Consider the following 18,683-nt stretch of genomic DNA (forward strand, 5'->3'; position numbering starts at 1 on the left):
TTTCTTTCAATTTAATAAAATCTATCATAGAATTTCACTCTATAGTGGCAACACTCTACGTAGATTCCGTCATAGATTCTCACTCTATAGTGCTCCATTATAAGTACTCCACTGTGGACATTACTGATCCTTATGCTGCAGTGGTCACAGTCATGGAAGTGTATGCTGTCTCCAAGTTAAATTTCAGCATCAGGGAACTTCCTCAAACTTGAGACAGTGATCAACCGAAATACAATATTCTGGTACTTACTTGCCCTAATATACCTTGATTCAAAAAATCCTTACGAATAGAAGCCCTGTATTAAAGACAGGCAGTGATTAATGAAACCAATTCCGTTGAACTGCACAGGAAAAAAATAATAACTCAATGCTTAATATTACACATATACATCTCTGTTTGACACTTGGATTTTTCTAGTTGTCTTCTCATAAACAATCATATTTTGAAGACTTACAATGAAACTCTACTTCACATTTCTATAATCATAGAAATGTAATCATAAGTTTCAAAGTTTCCTGCTGGTTCTCATCTCATTGGCCATACCTATTCCAGTAATTCTGAAAAAAATGTAATGTGTATGAGTACTAATTTGAGACAGAGAGACAGGAAAACTCTGCCACCTTTTAAAATCATGCATTTAATACTATTCATTCTTGTCAAATGTGCCCTTCCTCCCTAAACATGAGGATTAGGCACTCTGCAAGTATTTAACAGATTACCTCCCCTATGCCTTATTATATGATCTACATTGTTTCCCAATGGCCTAAATCAGCTTCACGATACTCAGGTCTTTAGACAGTTAGATCTTAAACGTAGTCTGAAGTTTCATTATTAGGGAAGAATGTGCTGAAAATTACCCAGTAGTATTCGATATCACTAGTCTCTTCCAGCCTACGTTTATGTACCTAGTCAATGTCATGAGACTTATTTACATTGCACTGGGAATGAGTTATTTTTCAGGAGGTTTGTTTGTTTCCCAAGTAAATATTAACTTCATGAGGACAACCATAAACTGACCTAAGCTTCAGCTTAAATTAGGTCTCCTACAACACACTTATTGTAAGCTGCTTTGTCTGATAATTATTTTATCATTCTCACTTGAGATTAAAAGCATTAAGGGAAACCTTCACTCTTCCCTGTATATCAAATTTAAGGCCAATTTGTTGCCTATGTAGCAACGAAGGGGAAAAATAGAAGGAGAAACGAAAGAAAATTTGAGAAGGAAGGCAGGAGAAAAAGGAAAGATGAAAAAAATAGGGCAGAAAATAAGAAAAAGTAAGGGGTAGTACAGGATATAGTGCAAATCTTTTCAACAGTTCCAAAAATTTTCATCATGAGTGTTAAGGCCTAAGAAAACAACACAACTATTAATGCTTACAACATAGCCCAGATAATAATGGAACATTTATATAAAAGTAAAACCATTTTATTTGTAAACTAAATGTCAGTGCTCGTAGAAACCAATAGAGCTTAGGAATTAGGGCAAAAGAAAAATCTTTAAAGAGAGAATCAATGAGACAAAAAAAAAAAAAAAAAATGCCATGATCTGTCAGATTCACATCATCCAGTAAGAGATAAGTGAACAAAATCCTGACTTCCAATTCCTTTATATCATCAGTCTGTTAACATTTAATAATTTAAACCAGAAAACAGAGAAACAGTGTTTTATCTCACAGTTATTAAAGGTTAAAATAAAACAGATGGGAGCATTTGTATGGACATGCTATGATTCTCACACACAATTTAAATGTTTCTTGACTTTCTATAGTATTTACAGAACTGATTTTTTTGAGCACCTGGGCGTAAAGTGAAATCAACTAGATTACATACTTCCCTTTTACCCATGTTCAGAATTTTGTTTTGCTTAGACACAGAGAAACCTTGTTGTTTTGGCAATATAAATGGTTAAGGGTCATCTTTGCAAATCAAAGTTTTTTTTCTTTTATATGGATGATGTGCTTAGCAAACATTCCTCTTAGCTCTCTAGACCACCCATTACATCTTCACTAAAATGAGTATTCTATCTCTCTCTTCCATTGAATTCATAAAAATGTTTTGAACTGAAGATACGAAATCTTTATTTGACACATTTCCAAATGATTTGAGTACAATTATCCTGGCTGTTGTCCTCAGACTGACATTTAGAATCACTCCTTAGAGTTCTGTATTTCCCATGTTAGTCACTATTCCAAAAGCTGATTTCTGGAATCCCATTTCGGGTGTGTTTAGGCATCCTTATTGTCTCCCCTACTTCCAGTTTCAAAGAGTTCACATTCTGGCAAGGCCCAACAATGCCCAAATTTAGCAATCACTGAACTCCACTTTCAACATAGTAATCAGGCGATTCTTTTGAATCATATCTGCAATATGTGAGGACTTAATTCTTCATCCCCAGTCAAGTACCCATATGTATGAAATGGCGAATCTGAAATCCGTGTTGTGAGATCTTTGTGAATTGATTTACCATGGTTTATGCTTAATAAAATGCACCTCCTCCTGTAGCAAAGCCTCGTAGATGGAGTATCGTGCTGACACTCAGCACATCCAGAGTCTGGTGCATGGGAGTGTACTAGACTTCTACATAATGAAGTCAGCCTGCTCAGGGAAGAGAAGTGATTACCCTTTCTCAACCTACTTGCAGCATAGTATGGGATACCTTTTTCCTGTATTATAAACTATTCCTGGAATATTCACATCTAACAGTCCTCATAGATAAGGTAGCATGATTAGAGAGGAAAGTAGATGTGTCTACAATGTTTTATATTTATCATGTGCAAGATAACTATTACTTACATGCAAGACAGTGAGAATTATCACAATGAATCATTATGCTAATCTTAATAACTGTGTAGAATCTTCTGGATGAAGATTTTAGAGAGCTTGGAACATTTTTAAGATGTCTGAAATTCTTAGGCATCTGTCAATAAACAAAACTCAGAGCTTACTGCCAAGTATTTTAAAGAGGAAAGATAATTCAAGTTTGTAAGAAATTTTTAGCTGAAAATCAGGACTGTTATTGTATTAAAGGGAAAATGTCCTTAACAAATTCAAAATTTTGTCAACTGGAAAGGCCAGATGGAAGACATCAAAATATATGAGATCAAATTTTTTAGATCCCACATTTAAATAAGATCATACCATGTTTGTCTTTCCATACTTGGCTGATTTCATTAACATAATGTTCATTCATGTTGTCACAAATTATAGGATTTCCTTCTTTTCATGGTTGAATAATATTTGGTTGTGTGTATATACCGTGAAAAAATACATTTTTTTAATTAGCTAAGTTTACGTATTTACCATGTATGTGTACTTCGAAACATTATGTGATTTGTGATACAAACAATTGTATATGTCAATTTAAAAATAAATAAATAAATGTTAAAAAAATACATATGAGAGCAATATAGAAAACATGTGTATTTTATTTTGGTTTTTAACTAGAAGTTTTAAGAAACTTAACGAGCTTCCACAGTGTTTTTGCAAATAGGAACAAAATGTGGGAGAGTTGCGGAATATATCGAGTATATGGTAGAGATTGCAGAATACTATGAAACAGAAGGCCGAACAGGGACACACACATCTTTTTTTCAGATAAAATCAGTAAGTGACTTAGAAGTACAATTGATTGATCAAGTAACTTTTAAAGATATTGCACTTTATGTGGTAAGAACTAGAGTTAGCATCCCATCACTTGAAGATATAGATGAAAACTTAAGAACAAGATAAACTATAATGACTGTGAACTCCTTTCTTCATTACCATTAAGCATTAAAATGTTGTTACATAACTATATGGAACAATGTTAAGAGGACTCAGTAGTGACACTTATGTTAGAAATTTATGTTATGCATAACAACAGAAAATAGAGAATAAAAAAATACATACATTTCATGCCATTAAACATAGAGTAGAATTAATTAATTGAAATGGTAGGAGTGTATTAGGCAGAGTAAGTAAATTTCTGTAACATTCGCTCCAAAATTATGTGGCTACATGTGTATTTCACACTCACCAAGAATTCAATTTATGTAATTGGCAGAAGACTTCACACTCAATGATTCAGAGACTCAAGCTCCTCCATCTTGTGGTATTAACCTCCTTTAGGTCCTTGAAGTCCATTTTGCTCAACAACGAATGGGGAAAGATAATTTTAGAGGTGATTTGTAAGGATTAATCATGGGAGACAAGTGCATCAGTTTTGTTCAATTTCCATGGAAACACAAAACTAATGGTGGCAGGCAAATATGCTCTAGTTCTGTGATCAGGAAGAAGAGGAAAACAATTAGGTATGAATGTATTCAATCTTAGCCATTGGGCGAGAGTTAAATTAAAAGTTTCTTTCTTATTAAGTGTCTTTATGACATAAATCATAAATTTTAGGAGTTAATTCAACAGATGATACATTGAAAATCACATGTATCCACGAAAAATTACCTCATATGCACACAAAATTTGTTCCACTATATAGTTTTTGCACTCTCTTTTGATGCCTAGTCCATGATTAGCAAAGAATATTTTTTCCTTGAAAAGTTCATTACTAGCAATTCTTACTCTTCATATGCATGAAAGGCTAACAAATATAATTTCAACAAGTTAATAAATATGGACCTTTAATATAAGCTTGCCAGGGCTCTGCAATGGATATTTGAGTCAAAGCAAAGGATTTGCCCTTTTTTTTTTTTTTTTTAGCTAGTATAAGTATTCATAAATATGGAAATATGCTTAAGGGATATGGTGTGACTGAAAACCACATTAAAATAAAAAAATTACTTACATTTCATAAAAAAGTTATCCTTTCAGTTATCTGCAATTGGTTAGAGTAGAAAATTTAATGTATTAATAATAGTAGCCATATTAGTTCCTTCTCACACTGCTATAAAGAAATACCTAGGCAGGGCATGGTGGCTTACACCTGTAATCCCAGCACTTTGGGAGGCCAAGGCGGGCAGACTGCCTGAGCTCAGGAGTTCGAGAGCATCCTGGCTAACATGGTGCAATCCCATCTCTACTAAAGATACACAAAAATTAGCCGGGCATGGTGGTATGCACCTGTAGTCCCAGTTACTTGGGAGGCTCAGGCAGGAGAATCACTTGAACCTGGGAGGCTGAGGTTGCAGTGAGTGGAGATCACATGACTGCACTTCAGCCTGGGCAACAGAGCGAGATTCTGTCTCAAAAAAAAGAAATACCTAAAACTTGGTAATTCATAAAGGAAAGAGATTTAATTGGCTCATGGTTTTGCAGGCTGAACAGGAAAGAAACCTCAGGAAACTTAAAATCACGGCTGAAGGTGAAGGGGAAGCAGACATGTCTTAACATAGCCACAGCCCGAGGGAGAGAGCGGGAGGTGCGACTCACTTTTAAACAACCAGATATCTTGAGAACTCACTCACTATCATGAGAACAGCAAGAGGTAAATCTGCTCCCGTGATACAATCACCTCTCACGATGCCCCTCCTCCAAAACTGAGGATTACAATTCAGCGTGAGATTTAAGTGGGGACACAAATCCAAACCACATCAGTAGCTAACAGTTGCTCACTGTGAGAGAATTGTCCTTTTGGACAATGTTTTTAAAACCCTAGCTATCAATTTTTTTTTTTCCTAATCCAAAGACATAGAAGTAGGCAAAGTACAGTGACATGTTTTACTTCCTTTACTTTAGAGATGGAGAGTTAGGTTACTATTTGTAAAAAATTTTAAAGTTTGAAAGGCAAAAACAAAAACAAACAAACAAAAATACCAGAAATTTAGAGAAAGTAGAAAATACATAATTATCTTATGCATAATACAATTCTGCTCTTAATATTCATATTTTGTAGCTTTATTCTGGTGTCAGAGTAAAAGTGTTTTTGTTACTATCAGTATTACTTTGTGTGACATTAAAGAATAATGAAAAGGGTCCAGGCTCTGAGAGAAGCAGGGCTATGTCTAAAGACTCCCTCAGGCTTATTGACTGGGAAAATGATCTTCCCTCTCTGAGTCTCGTTTTCTTCATATGTGAAGTATTGTAGGTGGCATTGCATTCACAGAGATGCTGAGTGGGTTAAGCATGAAAACATGGAAGTGGATGATCAAGTGCCTGGAATCAAGCAAGTTAAAATTATATAGGTAAAGCAAATCTAGCTTATTTAATAAGTGTGTCTCACTTTCATAGTTTTTTTCAAACAGATAAAACAAACTTTGCCCTATTTATTTTATAAGCATAAAACAAAATAATGATTATGAAATAATTTTATGGAGATAAGAATGCTAGAAAATCTAGGATGTTATCAATTGTGAAATGTCCCTGTATTTCCCCAGATGAAATCCAAGATGACCTCATATCTGGGTTCCGGCAAGATACGCTACAAAATGAGGCCTTGGCGTTCTTTATGAAATCGTCTACACCTTATTAGAATCCCTGTACAACATTGGATTCAACTTGAAATGCTTTCTAATCATTCTGGTTCAGCAGAGGGTTAATCAAATTTCAATTCCTGACTATCTCACAACATAAAGGAAGGCATTTTTTTAAGAGATCAGATGTGTTTTTGCTAGGTTAAGTACAGCAGCAAAGCAATGAGTATTGTCACCTGGGAAATAAAGAAAAATGAGAGGTAATCAATTTCTTCCAGTCTTTATTTTGTTCACCCACTTGATTTGGAGCTACATATTGCTTCTCCCAGAATTAGCAGTGAAGGCATCTTGTTGCAATTCCACAAGCATTACAATGTGCACTCCATTTTGAGTGTACTGAAAACCTCATCATAAAAGATCTTCTGAGACATCTATGTTTAAAATAACAGCATCTTGTGGTTAAGGCTGCAAATTCAAGCACATAGAAACAAAGAGGTTTCTGGTGAATTAGCTGTATGTTATAAGCTATAGTTAACTATGTGCATATTTATTCATTCATTTTACACAGCCTGCTCATTTTTTTTCAAAAGCAGACAGTCCAGTTTTGGTGTTCATTGTAAACTCAATTTGGTTTTACTTCCTTACTATACTTTCCTTGCATCTGCTTTTATGGAAATATAGCTGGTCATTAACACAACTTTGCATGCCTTAAAACTGTGTTGTTTTTCATGCAAAGTAGACATTTGTAGAATAATTACAGATGGGAAAGTATGCCCCATGGAATTTCTTCTTCATTACAAAATTACCCTATTTTGATCATTTTATATCCACTTCATTATAAAAGGAAAGCAGGGGATAATCAAATATGTTAGTTATGATAGTAATCTTCAGAGCACTTGTTCTTACAAAGTAAGAAGTGATGAATTATATATAAAAGGAATCATTATGGAAAAATTACTTAAGTAAATTCTTTCTGATCCCTGCTCCTTTTTACCACCTTCTCCAGTCTGTGAGAACAGCCTCTCTCAGCCACATATGAAGTTCCTGCTAAAGCTTACAGTCATGGTGAACCTGGCTGCTAACATTCAGAAGAGGGGGATTTGCCAGAAAATACCATCTACTCATCACTGTGTCCAGATTTCTCTTCCATCTTTTAGTAGGATAACCCTGAGCTGAATGTTCTTTGTAAGTTACTCCAAATCCACTCTCCACCCTGCTCAATGCCCCACAAAATTGACCTGTAAGGACTGTATCAACTGGAATTCCTTGCCTTCTAATTCTTTTTAGGTTTAACCAATAGGAAGAACTGACAGGAAATTTCAAACTGGGAGGAACGAGAGCTCTGTAAGGAGGTATTCCCCCAACTAGTCTTCAGTTGGCAGTATCTGCAAACTTCCACTGAAGCCCATAGCTCCTTCTGAGCAGCTGTCTCCAAAGCTCTTTCTTTGCAGGCTCTGATAACTGCTCTTTCTCTTTCTCTTAGTCTTTATCATTAGTCAAGCCTAAGTGTGATAATAGCTTCAAACTGGAGTTAGTTCTAGAATGCATCAATATTGCTTTGTTTTATTTTCTTTGCTCACATATTTGTAATAGCCCCTTGAGGCTGTCTCATTATCTTTTTTGGGAGTGTCATCTATTTCCTGAACGATGCAGGCACCTGTCAACATTTTTTTCTTATGGAAACAGAGAGAGGAGGACTGAGATATTTTGAGTTACAGAATAATAGATTTAGAACTGGAAAGAAGATGTATATACCAAACCATGATGAAATGGGATCCATAAATAAAAGGTGTTCTTCCCAAGTCAAGAGCTAATTTCTTGAGGCAATGAGGTCATAATCAGTTTTCCAACTCCTGGTCGAGTCCTTTTTTTAAAAAAAAAAAAACTTACCAACATCTGGATTTAATCATCCAGTATCCAAATAATTAGATGAGTCGAGAGGAATCTGAGTCTTGCTTCGTTTATTTACCTTTTTTAAATGTAATTGCTTTTTGAGGAAGATTAGTAACTAGAGTGGAAAAGAAGGAGATCAATGGAAATGAAACAGGATAAATGAAGAAAGACTAGCACAGATAAGGACTGCGTTGTAGGGACAGTGGTAGTTGACTTTTTAAAAAGCAGTTATTGAAAGTACTTGCTGTAGCATTCCTGGTCAATGTTTTCAGTTTATGTTGTGGATAAATAGGCCCTGTACCCAGAGTACATTTTGTGTCTAAAACAGTAAATACACAACTGCCAACCTCACGTAAAAAAGGGTCACAATTTCACAATATGGGCTCAATTGGGGCTTTGAATCTGTATTTCAGTGCTGGAAAGTACATATTTCCGTTATACGATTAACCTTCCCAGTATAGGCATAAACCACCCCAGAACTAATACTAATATAAAAATTTTACTTTTTATATGTATCTGATGTATTATTTTATGTCTTGTAGAGATCTACACATACCACAAAGACTCAGAAATAGCTTCTAAGAAGAGCCCCTTAATACCTCATTTAAGCATTTTAAATAATATAATTAAGATATATTTATTTTGTTCCTTTCTATTAGTAACATAGTATTGGAAAAACAAAAATAAAATATTTCACAAGCTGGTTAAAGAAACCTACACTTTAATTTGCAAAGATAATTGCGCATATAAAACTTGATAATTCAAAAAAATCCCCGAAAGGACAATTTATAGCACAAACACAAATCCATTCATGGAAAGCCCATATTTATGTAGTCATAGTTTACTTTTCAAAGGTTTATATTAGTGACAAAACAAAAGCAACTAATATAAAACACTGTACTATTTTCATTCAAATGGGATAATTCAATTGCTAAATGTTGGTTTTGTCTAAATCCATCATGCATCTGCCTTATATACTGATTGAGAAATCCTACATATTTGTGTATCACAGAAAATATCTTTGCCCTATGCTATAAGTCAGGGGATGATTTGAATAAAGGTGTCAGTTTATTTTATATTTGAAGAAAGTATAGTGGTAAAATAACCAATATTTATGACAGTATTGAACAATATTAGGCCATGAGCCTCATTAAAGCTTCATAGGTTTCTAACTTAGGACCTAATTTCAAACAGTTGACACTCACATATACAGCAAAAAAAAAATTAAGTGGGAAAGCTATGCAAATCACTCAATCCATTAATAATAAAACAGCTCAAAGAAAAAACACCTGAGATCTAGAGAGAAGGTAAAAATTCTAAGAATCATTAATCCAACTTGGACAACATGGCAAAATCCCGTCTCTTAAAAAAAAAAAGAAAAAAAAAAAAAAGCCGGGTATGGTGGCACGCTCCTGTAATCCCAGCTACTTGGGAGGCTGAGATGGGAGGATGGCTTGAGCGCAGGAGGTGGAGAATGCAATGAGTTGAGATCATGCCACTGCACTACAGCCTGGGCAACAGAGTGAGACACTGTAATTAAAAAAAAAAAAAAAAAAGAATCATGAGTGACCTGACAAATTTCTTCTAATAGAATGAGAACCACTATAATGGAGGCATCAGGACTGGCTGAGTGTCATGCAGCCATCACACGCCTCAGGCTGGCTCCCTGGATCCAGGATCCCCTTGATCATTACATACTGAGGTCCAGAGAAACCGCAGTGTGATAGCATCTTGTGTTTCACTCAACTGTTATTTCCCCAAATCATATTGTTTGATCATGGCTGCTCAGTCCAAGAAGAAAAACAATATATATATTTTAAAAAAATACCAACTAAGATTATATGAGACTAGAATTTCCATCTTATTTATATTTGTATTTCCAGTGCCTAGAATGGTGCTATTAAATGTTAATACATATGGCCAAGTCATAAAATATTAGATTGCAGTAAATAAATTAACTAGAGTGTCATCACTGCTATTAATCTGTTTTATGAAGTTGAACAAATTATTTCAACTTCCTGAGCTTCTGCTTCACATCTGAAAATTATTATAGTTTTTATTATAGATTATTATAGTATCACCTCTAGGTTCACCCTATTCCCTACAAAGAATGAAGTAAGATAATGCACATGAACAAGCTTTTTGATTCCAGCATACAATAACCTGAATACATCTGTTTGTGTTGCTATTTCATATTTTATGGGTTAAAAAGGAGCACCAGCTTTCTCATTGGTATTCTTCTGTTCAATGCATGATCAGATTTATCAAACAATCGTTAGTGGGCTTTCTTCTTGAGAGTTTATTAAATGTTCCAATTTCAACCAAAAAAAAAAATGGCTTCTAAACACTTATTTTAGTCCATTTGGAGTTATTACAAAAAGATGTTGCTCATTATTTTTTCAAAATAAATGAAAGGGAGCATTCCAGAGTAAGGACACAAACAATAGGGAGCTATGAACTCTGGCATTTCAGGACATGACAACGCAAGCCTTCCCCTGTGGAGGAAGGTTCTAGTCATTCGAGAACCATTGAATTTCAACAGAGAGAAAATGAAAGATCATGTTTTTTTCTTACAGCAAAATGCCAATGCCTGTAACAGCCAATCTGAAACAAGAACAAAAAGAAAGTGGTTTATATAGCATAAAGCGGTGCATTCTTAGCAACTTCAAGAGGCCTCTAAAACAGCTTAATAACAGAAATTTCTAGATGTGTAAGCAAATATATGCCTGGAACAGAAAATTCTTTTGCTTCGCCATTTAAAACAGTGTTAGTGTCTTGTGGAAAGAGATCAATGTTAGTGATCATAGGAAAAACTCAACCAATAGGCAAACAGAAAAGTAGTCAGGGATGAAAAGTAAGTTCAGTGATGATGGAAAATCAACAATTGAATGCTGTTTGTGAAAATGAAAGAAAAAGCACATTGAGGCAAGGTAGAGAAAACAGTAGGGATTACTTGAAATACATGTGAATTTTGCCACACCACCATCAGATATTAATTTTGGGGATTTGGGAATGAAAAATAAAAGAATTCCCTAAATTATAGGTTATTCATAAACTACTTCAAATATTTCTCATACTTTTTACTCAAAATATAGATCTTAACATGCCTACTAGTTTGAAAATATTGTTTAATAATATTTAAAAAAAGTTTCAGTCTATATAGCAAAGTTTCAAAAACTAGAAAAAAACAGTAAATATCATTGGCTAGTTTTCAAATATGAACAGTGAGATGTTTTAGCAAGGTTAAAATTATTTTACTCCCCAACCATCTTACTTCTTGAAACACTGTTAAAAGATTTGTATAAATTATACTACATATGTAAACTAATATCCATTTTATTGGTATACATGTTCATGACCCTGTTTTCTGCCAAGGGTGAGTCATGAACATGCACAGCACTGAAGCAGCAATAAGCAAGATTGATTGGTTAGATGTGACAGATTCTAACCTAAGTGCTTCTATGCTGTTCTCAGAAATGTCTACTTAACCTATAATTCTGGATGTCAACATTTCCTGCTCTTGCTTTCAATGTGGCATAGTGGTTTCCTTCAAATCAGTAATTTCTCTATGTTGACTGTAAAGCTTTAATTATTTCAAGATAATTGTAATGCTTTTTCTCATGTTCCCAATTTTTTGACAGAATTTTCTTAGGATTCTGGATTCAGATAAACCTAAGCTTCCTGAGAATCACTGGGAAGAAACACTTGGATGAAAACTAGGCAACACATATTTCTTGCTGCCCTGGTCTTTCTCATAGCCCCTCAGTCTAAAGTAGTTCACCATATTTTTTTTTTCTTTCTCCTGATTTCTTGATTATTCAGAGTCTTTTGTGGTACCATATGAATTTTAACCTTTTTTTTTACCAAATTTTTTTATTTCCATATGTTGCTAGGGAACAGATGATGTTGGGTTACATGAGTAAGTTCTTTAGTGGTGATTTGTGAGATTTTCATGCACCCATCACCCAAGCAGTATACATTGCACCCTATTTATAGTATTTTATCCCTCACACCCTTCCCACCCTTTCCTGCTGAGTCCCCAAAGTCCATTGTGTCATTCTTACATCTTTGCATCCTCATAGCTTAGTTCCCACTTACGAGTGCGAACATACCATGTTTGGTTTTCCATTCCTGAGCTACTTCGCTTAGCGTAATAGTTTCCAATCTCATCCAGGTCACTGTGAATGCCATTAATTCATTCCTTTTTATGGCTGAGTAGTATTCCGTTGTATATATACACCACAGTTTCTTTATACACTCGTTGATTGATGAGCATTTAGGTTGGTTCCACATTTTGCAATTGTGAATTGTACTGCTATAAACATGCATGTACAAGTATCTTTTTGTATAATGACTTATTTTCTTCTGGGTAGATACCTAATAGTGGGATTACTGGATCAAATGGTAGTTCCACTTTTAGTTCTTTAAGGAATCTCCACACTGTTTTCCATAGTGGTTTTACTAGTTTACATTCCCACTAGCAGTGTAGAAGTGCTCCCTGTTCATTGCATCCATGCCAACATTTATTTATTTTCATTTTTTTATTATGGACATTTTGCAGGAGCAAGGAGGTATTGCATTGTGGTTTTGAATTACATTTCCCTGATCATTAGTGATGTTGCATATTTTTGCATATGTTTGTTGGCCATTTGTATATCTTCTTTTGAGAACTGTCTATTCATATCTTTAGCACACTTTTTGATGGGATTGTTTTGTTCTTGCTAATTTAATTGAGTTTGTTGTAGATTCTGGATATTAGCCCTTTGTCAGATGTATATATTGTAAAGATTTTCTCCCACTCTGTGGGTTGTCTGTTTACTCTGCTGACTGCCCCTTTTACCATGCAAAAGTTCTTTCCTTTAAGTCACAGCTATTTATTTTTGTTTTTATTGCATTTGCTTTTGGGTTCTTGGTCATGAAATCTTTGCCTAAGTCAAAATCTAGAGGGATTTTTCCAATGTTATTTTCTAGGATTTTTATAGTTTCAGGTCTTAGATTTAAGTCCTTGATCCATTGAGTTGATTTTTGTATGAGGTGAGAGATGAAGATCCAGTTTCATTCTCCTGCATGTGGCTTGCCAATTATCCCAGCACCCTTTTAAATAGGGTGTCCTTTCCTCACTTTATGTTTTTGTTTGTTTTGTTGAGGATCAGTTGGCTATAAGTATTTGGGTTTATTTCTGGGTTCTCTATTCTCTTCCACTGATTTTGGGCCATATTTTTACACAAGTACCATGCTGTTTTTGTGACTATGGCCTTATAGTATAATTTGAAACCAGGTAATCCAGATTTGTCCTTTTTGCTTAGCCTTGCTTTGGCTATGTGGGTTCTTTTTTGGTCCCATATGAATTTTAGGATTGTTTTTTCTAATTCTATGAAGAATGAAGGTGATATTTTGATGGGAATTGCATTGCATTTGTAGATTGCTTTTGGCTGTATGGTCATTTTTCATAATATTGATTCTACCCATCCATGAGCATGAGATGTGTTTCCTTTTGTTTGTGTCATCTATGATTTCTTTCAGCAATGTTTTGTCATTTTACCTGTAAAGGTTTTTCACCTCCTTGGTTAGGTATATTTCTAAGTATTTTAATTTTTGCAGCTATGGTAAAGGGGTTGAGTGCTTGATTTGATTTTTAGCTTGGTCACTGTTGGTGTGTTGAAGAGCTACTGAATAGTATACATTAATTTTATATCTGGAAACTTTTTTGAATTCTTTTATCAATTCTAGGAGCTTTCTGAAGAAGTTTTTAGGGCTGCCTAAGTAAACAATTCATGTCATCAGTGAACAGAGGCAGTTTGACTTCCTCTTTCTTGATTTGGATGCCCTTTATTTCTTTCTCTTGTCTGATTGCTCAGGCTAGGACTTCCAGTATTATGTTGAAGAGGAGTGATGAGAGTGGGCATCCTTGTCTTGTTCCAGTTTTCAGAGGGAATGCTTTCAATTTTTCCCCATTCAGTATTACGTTGGCTGTGGGTTTGTCTTAGATGACTTTTACTACATTGAGGCACATCCCTTGTGTGCCAATTGTGCTGAGAGTTTTAATCATAATGGGATGCAAGATTTTGTTGAATGTATGCTTTTTCTGCAGCTATTGAGATGATCATGTGATTTATGTTTTTAATTCTGTTTGCGTGGTATATCACAATTATTGACTTGCATACGTTAAATCATCCCTGCATCCCTGGTATGAAACCCACTTGATTATGGTGAATTATCTTTTTGATATGTTGCTGGATTTGGTTAGCTAGTATTTCGTTAAGGATCTTAGCATCTGCGTTCACCAGGGATATTGGTCTGTAGGATTTTTGTTTGTTTGTTATGTCCTTTCTGGTTGTGGTATTAGGGTGATATTGGCTTCATAGAATGATTTAGGGAGGGTTCCCTCTTTCTCTATTACATGAAATAGTGTCAATAGGATTGGTACCAATTCTTCGTTAAATATCTGGTAGAATTCTTGTGTGAATCCATCTGGACCTGAACGTTTTTTGTTGGAAATTTTAAAATTACCATTTCAATCTTGCTGTTTGTTTTGGGTCTGTTCAGGTTATCTAATTCTTCCTGATTTAAGCTAGGAGGGTTGTATTTTTCCAGGAATTTATTCATCTCCTCCAGGTGTTTTAGTTTATACACTTAAAAGTGTCCACAGTAGCCTTGAATGACCTTTTGTATTTCTGTGATGTCAGTTGTAATATCTCCCATTTTGTTTCCAATTGAATTTATTTGGATTTTCTCTTTTCTTGTTTAATCTTGCTAATGGCCTATCAATTAAAAATAAATAATTTTTTCAAAGAACCAGCTTTTTGTTTCATTTATCTTTTGTATGTTTTTTGGTTTGTTTTTGTTTGTTTGTTTGTTTGTTTCAATTTCATTTAGTTCTGCTCTGATCTTGGCAATTTCCTTTCTTCTGCTGGGTTTGGGTTTTATTTGTTCTTGCTTATCTAGTTCCTTGAGGTATGACCTTAGATTGATTGTTTGTACTCTTTCAGACTTTTTGATGTAGATGTTTAGGGCTATGAACTTTCCTCTTAGCAGCACCTTTGCTGTATCCCAGAAGTTATGATAGGTATGTCACTGTTGTCATTCAGCTCAAATAATTTTTTAATTTCCATCTTAATTTCATTTTGACCCAATGATCGTTCAGGAGCAGATTATTTAATTTCCGTGCATTTGTGTGGTTTTAAAGCTTGCTTTTGGAGATGATTTCCAGATTTATTCCACTGTTGTCTGAGAGTGTGCTTGATATAATTTAAAATTTCTTGAATTTATTGAGGCTCATTTTGTAGCCTATCATATGGTCTATCCTAGAGGAAGTTCCATATGCTATTGAACAGAATGTATATTCTGCAATTGTTGGGTAGAATGTTCTGTATATACCTGTTACGTCCATTTGTTTCAGGCTACAGTTTAAATCTATTTTTTCTTTGTTGAGTTTCTGTTTTGATGACCTGTCTAGTGCTGTCAGTGGAGTATTGAATTCCCCCACTATTATTGCATTGCTATCTATCTCATTTCTTAGGTCTATTAGTAATTGCTTTATAAATTTGGGAAATCTAGTGTTAGGTGCATATATATTTAGGATTCTGCTATTTTTCGGTTAGAGAAGGCCTTTTGTCATTATATAATAACTCTCTTTGTCTTTTTTAACTGCTGTTGCTTTAGAGTTTGTTTTGTATGGTTAAGAATAGCTACTCCTGCTTGCTTTTGGTGTTCACTTGCATGGAATGTGTTTTTCCACCCCTTTATCTTAAGTTTATGTGAGTCCTTATGTGTTAAGTGAGTCTCTTGAAGGCAGCCAATAGTTATTTGGTGAATTTTTACCCATTCTGCAATTCAGTATCTTTTAAGTGAAGCATTTGGGCTATTTACATTAAAGGCTAATATTGAGATGTGAGATACCATTTTATTCATCATGCTATTTGTTGCCTGTATATCTTGGTGTTTTGTTTTTTGTTTTTTAATTGTATTTTTGTTTTATAGGTCCTCTGAGATTTGCGCTTTAAAGAGGTTCTGTTTTGATGTATTTCCAGGACTTGTTTCAAGATTTAGAAGTCCTTTTAGCAGTTCTTGTAGTGCTGGCTTGGTAGTGGTGAATTATCTCTGCATTTGTTTGTCTGACAAAGGCTGTATCATTCCCACATTTATGAACTTAGTTTTGCTGGATACAACATTCTTGGCTGATAATTATTTTGTTTGAGGAGGCTGAATATAGGGCCCCAATCCCTTCTAGTTTGTAGGGTTTCTGCTGAGAAATATGCGGTTAATCTGATAGGTTTTCCTTTATAGGTTATCTGGTGCTTTTGCCTCACAGTTCTTAAGATTCTTTCCTTTATCTTAACTTTAGATAACCTGATAAAGAAGTACCTAGTTGATGATCTCTTTGTGATGAATTTCCCAGGTGTTCTTTGTGTTTCTTGTATTTGGATGTCTAGGTCTCTAGCAAGCCCAGGGAAGTTTTCCTCAATCATTCCCCCAAATATGTTTTCCAAACTTTTAGATTTCTCTTCTTCCGCAGGAATGCCATATATTCTTAGGTTTAGTCATTTAACATGATCCCAGGCTTCTTGGCGGCTTTGTTTGTATTTTCTTTCTTTTTTTTTCTTTGTCTTTGTTAGAATGGGTTAATTCAAAGACCTGGTCTTTGAGCTCAGAAGTTCTTTATTCTGCTTGTTTGATTATATCGCTGAGACTTTCCAGAGCATTTTGCATTTCTATAAGTGCATCCATTCTTTCCTGAAGTTTTGTTTTTCATTTACACTATCTATTTCATTGAATATTTCTCCCTTCAATTCTCGTATCATTTTTTTGATTTCCTTAAATTGGGCTTCACCTTTCTATCGTGCTCCCTGACTAGCTTAATAACTAACTTTCTGAATTCTTTTTCAGGTAAATCAGGGATTTCTTTTTGGTTTGGATCCATTGCTGGTGAGATAGTGTGATTTGGGGGGATGTTAAGAACCTTGTTTTCTCACATTACCAGAGTTCATTTTCTGGTTCCTTCTCATTTGCGTAGGCTCTGTCAGAGGGAAGGTCTAGGGCCTAAGGCTATTGCTCAGACTCTTTTGTCCTATGTGGTTTTCCCTTGATGTGGTACTCACCCCCTTTTCCTGTGGATGTGGCTTCCTGAGAGCTGATCTGTACTGACTATTATCTTTCTTCTGGATCTAGCCACCCAGCAAGTCTACCAGGCTCTGGTCTGGTACTGAGAGTTTTCTAAACAGAGTCCTGTGATGTGAACCGTCTGTGGGTCTCTCAGGTGTGGATACCAGCACTTGCTCCTGTGGAGATGCCAGGGGGGTGAAATGGACCCTGTGAGTGTCCTTAGCTTTTGTTGTTTAATGCACTATGTTTGTGCTGGTCGGCCTCCTGCAGGGAGGTGGCGCTTTTTAGAGAGCATCAGCTGTGGTAGTATGGGGAGGAGCAGGCAATGAGCAGGGCCCTAGAACTCCCAAGAGTATATACCCTTTGTCTTCAGTTACCAGGGTGGGTAGGAAAGGACCATTAGGTGGGGGTAGGGCTAGGCATGTCTGAGCTGAGACTCTCATTGGGTGGGTCTTGCTGAGGCTGCTGTGGGGGATGGAGGTGAGGTTCCCAGGCCAATGGAGTTATGTTCATAGGAGGATTATGGCTGCGTCTATTGTGTCATGCAGGTTGTCTGGGCAGTAGGGGAAAGCCAGCAGCCACAGGCCTCAACCAGCTCCCACTCAACCCAAAGGGCCAGTCTCATTCCCACTCTGTCCTCCCCACCCAACAGCATCGAGGCTGTTTCTAGGCAGTGGGTGAGCAGCGCTGAGAACTTGCCCCAAGCTACCTGCCTCCCAGCTGTGAAAGCAAATAGGGCTTTCATTCATCCCCCGCCTGTGGAGTCCCCACACCAGATTCACTCCCTCCTTCAAGTTCTGGCCAGGAGACTTCTCAATGGGTTCAAATGGTTACAAAGTTCATATAGAGGTTTCCTTCTCCCTTTGGCCTTTTTCCAGTGCCTCTGGCTTGCCTCCCGAAGGACCCCTGTGAGTCAAGCAGAACTGGGTTGCTAAGGGACCCAGAAAGCCCTCAGGGCTTTTCCTATTGCTTCCTCTACCCCTGTATTTCACTTGGCTCTCTAAATTGACTCAGCTCCAGGTAAGGTCAGAATCTTCTCCCACGATCTAGATCTTCAGCTTCCCCAGTAGCCAGGGGGCGGTGCTCAGGAGCAAATGATCTCCCTTTCTTACTTTCACAGTTTGGGCACTCACATTATTTGGGGTGTCTCCCAGGTCCTGCAGGAGCAATCTGCTTCCTTCAGAGGGTCTGTGGGTTCTCCTGGCTTTCATAATGTATTCTTGAAGTCATTCTGGAGCAAAAGTTTACATGCAAGCCTCCATGCACTGCTTTGTTCATCCAAGTGGGAGCTGCAATCTAGTCCTGCCTCCTGTCCTGCATGATCTCCCAGTGGCTCTAACATTCGT

The sequence above is a fragment of the Papio anubis genome, chromosome 4 (assembly GCF_008728515.1).
Source record: "Papio anubis isolate 15944 chromosome 4, Panubis1.0, whole genome shotgun sequence".
Taxonomy (NCBI): domain Eukaryota; kingdom Metazoa; phylum Chordata; class Mammalia; order Primates; family Cercopithecidae; genus Papio; species Papio anubis.